The sequence below is a fragment of the Oncorhynchus kisutch genome, linkage group LG11 (genome assembly GCF_002021735.2).
Source record: "Oncorhynchus kisutch isolate 150728-3 linkage group LG11, Okis_V2, whole genome shotgun sequence".
Lineage (NCBI taxonomy): Eukaryota > Metazoa > Chordata > Actinopteri > Salmoniformes > Salmonidae > Oncorhynchus > Oncorhynchus kisutch.
Genome location: NC_034184.2, coordinates 81,818,527 through 81,824,976, shown reverse-complemented (window position 1 = coordinate 81,824,976; position 6,450 = coordinate 81,818,527).

The window sequence follows — 6,450 nt, the reverse complement described above, 5'->3', positions numbered from 1 at the left end:
AAAACAACAGAAATACCTTACCATAAACATTCAGACCCGTTGCTATAAGACTCGAAACTGAGCTCAGGTGAATCCATTTTACATTGATCATCCTTGAGATGTTTCTGTAACTTGATTGGAGTCCACCTGTGGTAAATTCCATTGATTGGAAAGGATTTGGAAAGGCACACACCTGTCCAAATAAGGTCCCACAGTTGACATTGAATGTCAGAGTAAAAACCAAGTTCAAAGGAATTGTCCGTAGAGCTCCGAGACAGGATTGTGTCGAGGCACAGATCTGGGGAAGAGTAAGAAAAAAATTCTGCAGCATTGAAAGTCCCCAAGAACACAGAAGTTTGGAACCACCATGACTCTTCCGAGACCTGGCCTCCCGGAAAACTGAGCAATCAGGGGAAAAGGGCCTTGGTCAGGGAGGTGACCAAGAACCCTATGGGCAATCTGACAGAGCTCCAGATGTCCTCTGTGGAGGTGGGAGAACGTTCCAGAAGGACAACCATCTCTGCAGCACTCTACCAATCAGGCCTTTATGGTAGAGTGGCCAGACGGAAGTCACTCCTCAGTAAAAGCCACATGACAGCCCGCTTGGAGGTTGCCAAAAGGCACCTAAAGGACGCTCAGACCATGAGAAACAAGAATGAACTCTTTGGCCTGAATGCCGAGCATCATGTCTGGAGGAAACCTGGCACCATCCCTACGGTGAAGCATGGTGGTGGCAGCATCATGCTGTGGGGATGTTTTTCAGCGGCATGGACGGAGAGACGAGTCAGGATCGAGGCAAATATGAACGGAGCAAAGTACATAGATCCTTGATGAAAACCTGCTCCAGAGTGCTCAGGACCTCAGACTGGGGCGAAGGTTCACCTTCCAACAGGAAATGACTCTAAGCACACAGCCAAGACAACGCAGGAGTGGCTTCGGGACAAGTCTCTGAATGTCCTTGAGTGGCCCAGCCCGAGCCTGGACTTGAACCCGATCAAACATCTCTGGACAGACCTGAAAATAGCTTTGCAGTGACGCTCCTCATTCAACCTGACAGAGCTTGAGAGGATCTGCAGAGAAGAATGGAAGAAACTCCCCAAATACAGGTGTGCCAAGCTTGTAGAGCCATACCAAAGAAGACTCAAGGCTGTAATCGCTGCCAAAGGTGCTTCAACAAAGTACTGAGTAAAGTGTCTGAATACTTATGCAAATGTGATGTTACAGTTTTATTTCTTATACATTTGCAAAATTTCTAAAAAACAGTTTTTTGCTTTGTCATTATGGGGAATTGTGTGTAGACAGATGAGGAAAAATATTTATTAAATACATTTTAGAATAAGGCTGTAACGTATCGATATGTGGAAAAAGGGGGTCTGAATACTTTCCTAATGCGCTGTATACATAATAATGGCAGTATTTTTGTATTTTTTTTGCATTGATGCATATTTCTCAGGAGGGGTTTTGGGTTGCAGACATTAGCTGACAAAAATGCTGTCTTAGCACTTTAGCATTGCTTGATGCATTGTCTAAATCATAATGGCTTCAACTCCCTTGCATCCTCCTTGTTTATCCTCCACTAACCTTCACTACTGCTACAAACAATCACTCATCTGTTGTTATAATGCCATTCAGGTGCCCATTATGGTTCTGTCCTGGCTCATATTAAACAGTCCATCATTCAGCATGTTTACAGCCCAGCCAGTCGTTACACCTACCGTCAGAACGAGGGAAGAACAGGCCTATGAGGAAACAGAGAAGAGGACAGGAGATGAGAGAGAAGGAAGGGAGGAGAGGGGAGGAGGGAGGAGGGGAGAGAGGGCAGTAGAGCGTCCAGGGTTACGGATGATGATGATGATGATGAAGAATATTCTCCCTAAGATCAAAGCGAGGATCTTAGGATCTTAATCAGCTGTTTTAGAGCTGCATGTTTCACAACGAGAGAGAAGGTCTATTTAGACATGAAGGGAACAGTGATGTGGAGTTTGTTCCACACTCACTAATTTGATATAATAGGACTATTTGCATATGACCTTTCTGTGTGGTTTTGGTAAGAGATCGAGGTGTAGCCAAGCTGATGCATATGAATAGACAGCTACATTAAAACCATGGTGATGAAGGGCTGCTATGGTGATGGTAGAGTGTCGGAGAGAGTGAGTTGGGGGGGGGGGGGGGTGTAGTGTGTGTACGAGCATACATGCACGTGTCTGCCAGATCATCCCACTGAATCAGGGAACATAAACGGTCAACTCCAGATCATCCCACTGAATCAGGGAACAGAACAGTCAACTCCAGATCATCCCACTGAATCAGGGAACATAAATGGTCAACTCCAGATCATCCCACTGAATCAGGGAACATAAACAGTCAACTCCAGATCATCCCACTGAATCAGGGAACATAAATGGTCAACTCCAGATCATCCCACTGAATCAGGGAACATAAATGGTCAACTCCAGATCATCCCACTGAATCAGGGAACATAAACAGTCAACTCCAGATCATCCCACTGAATCAGGGAACATGAACGGTCAACTCCAGATCATCCCACTGAATCAGGGAACATAAACAGTCAACTCCAGATCATCCCACTGAATCAGGGAACAGAACGAGAAAACAACATTTTTCGAGGAATATAATCAGAATTGCAAATAAATGTGATGGGAAGCATGGGAACCCGGTTAATAACGTAATATCCCACAAAATAAACACAGCGATTCGCCTATGCAAAGCCCTCTGTCACTCAGAAACGTAGTCCAGTGCCTGGCTGCCAGCTGAACATCTTTGCCGGTGTGTAGGCTCCTTATCTAAAGCGTAGTCTAGTAGCCTGCTGACGTTACAAGTGTGATTACAATTTTTTAAATTAGAGAATGGATTAGCCTTTTCGATGTTAGTTAAGGATACTATAGTTATCACGTTTCACATTGGATTTTTTAACTACAAAAATACTTTATTTCAATATGATTTCTGGTGCCACATTCAAAGCTCCTTCAGAGAAGCCACTCCTCCATAGGGATAATTCTGTGGGCTCAAATTCAGATAATGCATGTCATAGCAAAAAGATGGCCAAAGCTTCAAAGCCAAGCCTCCACCATCTCTAGCTCTCTGTCAACTCGCATCTCACGCCCTACACTCGTCTGTCCAATGTGAATAGCTCACCCGCTCCAACGCAAGCCGCTCTATCAGCACTGATTGGTGAAATCATTTAATGTAGAGCTAAAGGAAAAGAAAGTAACGATATAAACCGGTACTTTTGGGGGGGTTCAAACCGTTTCAGAACTTTAAATTGCTGGTTGGAACAGTGGAAGGGAATGGAAAAAAACAATGGTTCTGTTCAGAATGAAACAATTGGAAAAATAATTATGGTTCCATCCCCTGCTGTGAATACACTGTCAGCTAATTAACCTACCTTTCTAACTTCCTTTACTCTCTCTCTCCCTCCTTGTCAGTCTCTCTCTCTCTCTCCTTGTCAGTCTCTCTCTCTCTCTCTCTCTCTCTCTCTCTCTCTCTCTCTCTCTCTCTCTCTCTCTCTCTCTCTCTCTCTATGTTTGTCTTTCTCCCTCAGGCAGTCTCTCTCTCTCCCTCCCTGGAAGTCTCTCTCTCTCCCTCCCTGGAAGTCTCTCTCTCTCCCTCCTTGTCAGTCTCTCTCTCTCTCTCTCTCTCTCTCTGTCTCTCCATGTTTGTCTTTCTCCCTCAGTCAGTCTCTCTCTCTCCCTCCCTGGAAGTCTCTCTCTCTCCCTACTTGTCAGTCTCTCTCTCTCTCTCTCTCTCTCTGTCTCTCTCTCCATGTTTGTCTTTCTCCCTCAGTCAGTCTCTCTCTCTCTCTCGCTCTCTCAATTCAATTTCATTTTAAGGGATTTATTGGCATGGGAAACATCTGTTAACATTGCCAAAGCAAGTGAAGTAGATGATAAACAAAAGTGAAATAACGTCACAAATCTTGCTGCTGAAATGGCACTGTGGTATTTCACCCAATAGATATGGGACTATAGCGAAATTGGGTTTATTTTCAAATTCTTTGTGGGTCTGTGTAATCTGAGGGAAATATGTGTCTATAATATGGTCATACATTTGGCAGGAGGTTAGGAAGTGCAGTTCAGTTTCCACCTCATTTTGTGGGCAGTGTGTACATAGCCGGTCTTCTCTTGAGAACGAGGTCTGCCTACGGTGGCCTTTCTAGCAAGGCTATTGAGAGTCTGTACATAGTCAAAGCTTTCCTTAAGTTTGGGTCAGTCACAGTGGTCAGGTATTCTGCCGCTGTGTACTCTCTGTTTAGGGCCAAATAGCATTCTAGTTGGCTCTGTTTTTTTTGTTACTTCTTTCTAATGTGTCAAGTAATTATCTTTTATTTTTTCATGATTTGGTTGGGTCTAATTGTGCTGCTGTCCTGGGGCTCTGTGGGGTGTGTTTGTGTTTGTGAACAGAGCCCCAGGACCAGCATGCTTAGGGGACTCTTCTCCAGGTTCATCTATCTGTAGGTGATGGATTTGTTATGGAAGGTTTGGGAACCGCTTCCTGGTTGGTGGTTGTAGAATTTAACGTCTCTTTGGTGGATTTTGAAAGCTGGTATAAGCCTAATTCTGCTATCTGTGCGTTATTTGGGTTTGTACATGAAGGATATATTTTGCAGAATTCTGCATGCGGAGTCTTAATTGGGTGTTTGTCCCATTTTGCGAATTCTTGGTTGGTGAGCGGACCCCAGACCTCACAACATAAATGGGCAATGATTCAAGGATTTTTAGCCAGATCCTAATTGGTGTGTCGAATTGTATGTTCCTTTTGATGGCATAGAAGGCCCTTCTTGCCTTGTCTCTCAGATTGTTCGTAGCTTTGTGGAAATGACGTGTGGTGCTGATGTTTAGGCCGAGGTATGTATTGTTTTTGTGTGTTCTCTGGCAACGGTGTCTAGAAAGAATTTGTTTTTGTGGTCCTGGCGACTGGACCTTTTTTTGGAACACCATTATTTTGGTCTTCCTGAGATTTACTGTCAGGGCCCAGGTCTGGCAGAATCTGTGCAGAAGATTTAGGTGCTGCTGTAGGCCCTTATTGGTTGGGGACAGAACCACCAGATCATAAGAAAACAGTAGACATTTGACTTCGGATTCTAGCAGGGGGAGGCCGGGTGCTGCAGACTGTTCTTGTGCACTCACCAATTTGTTGATATATGTTGAAGAGGGTGGGGCTTAAGCTGCATCCCTGTCTCACCCCACGACCCTGTGTGAAGAAATGTGTGTTTTTTGCCCATTTTAACCGCACACTTGTGTACATGGATTTTATAATGTTGTATGTTTTTCCATCAATTTGTAGAGCAGACCCTCAGGCCACATTGAGTCAAAAGCCTTTTTTAAATAAACAAGAGAGAAGACCTTTATGCCTTTGTTTTGGTTCCCTTGTTTGTAAATTAGGGTGTGCAGGGTAAATACGTGGTCTGTCTATAGCATTTCTTAATATTTTTCCGTTTCTTTGGCTTTGATGCCTCATGACTGAGTATTGCTCTGTTCAAGTAGAATGTGATTTTGCTGTGATCGGATAGGGGTGCCAGTGGGCTGACTGAGAACGCTCTGAGAGATTCCGGGTTGAGGTTAGTCATAGTCTACAGTACTACTGCCAGATGTGATAGGTGTACCTACCGTAGGAGTCCCCTCGAAGCCTACCATTGACTATGTACATACCCAGCATACGACAGAGCTGCAGGAGTTGTGACACATTTTTGTTGGTTATGTTGTCGTAGTTGTGCCTTGGGGGGCATATGGGGGAGTGAATGCTGTCACCTCCAGGTAGGTGTTTGTCCCCCTGTGTGCTGAGGGTGTCAGCTTCTTGTCCAATTCTGGCATTTAGGTCGTACAGAGTAGTACATGCCCCTGGGACTGGAAGTTATTGATTTCCCCTCCAGGATGAAGAAGCTGTCTTCATTAAAGTATGGGGATTCTATTGGGGGGATATAGGTAGCACACATGAGGACATTTTTCTCTGTTGAGATCATTTACCATCAGTCTCTCTCTTCTCTCTCTCTCTCTCTCTCTCTCTCTCTCTCTCTCTCTCTCTCTCTCTCTCTCTCTCTCTCTCAGTCAGTCTCTCTCTGTCAGTCTCTCTCAGTCAGTCTCTCTCTCTCTCTCTCTCTCTCGGTCAGTCTCTCTCTCTCTCTCTCTCTCTCTCTCTCTCTCTCTCTCTCAGTTAGTCTCTCTCTCTCTCTCAGTCAGTCTCTCTCTCTCTCTCTCTCTCTCTCTCTCTCTGTCAGTCTCTCTCTGTCAGTCTCTCTCTGTCAGTCTCTCTCAGTCAGTCTCTCTCTCTCTCTCTCTCTCTCTCTCGGTCAGTCTCTCTCTCTCTCTCTCTCTCTCTCTCTCTCTCTCTCTGTCTCTCTCTCTCTCTCTCTCTCTCTCTCTCTCAGTCAGTCTCTCTCTCTCTCTCTCTCTCTCTCTCTCTCTCTCTCTCTCTCTCTCTCTCTCTCTCGGTCAGTCAGTCTCTCTCTCTCTC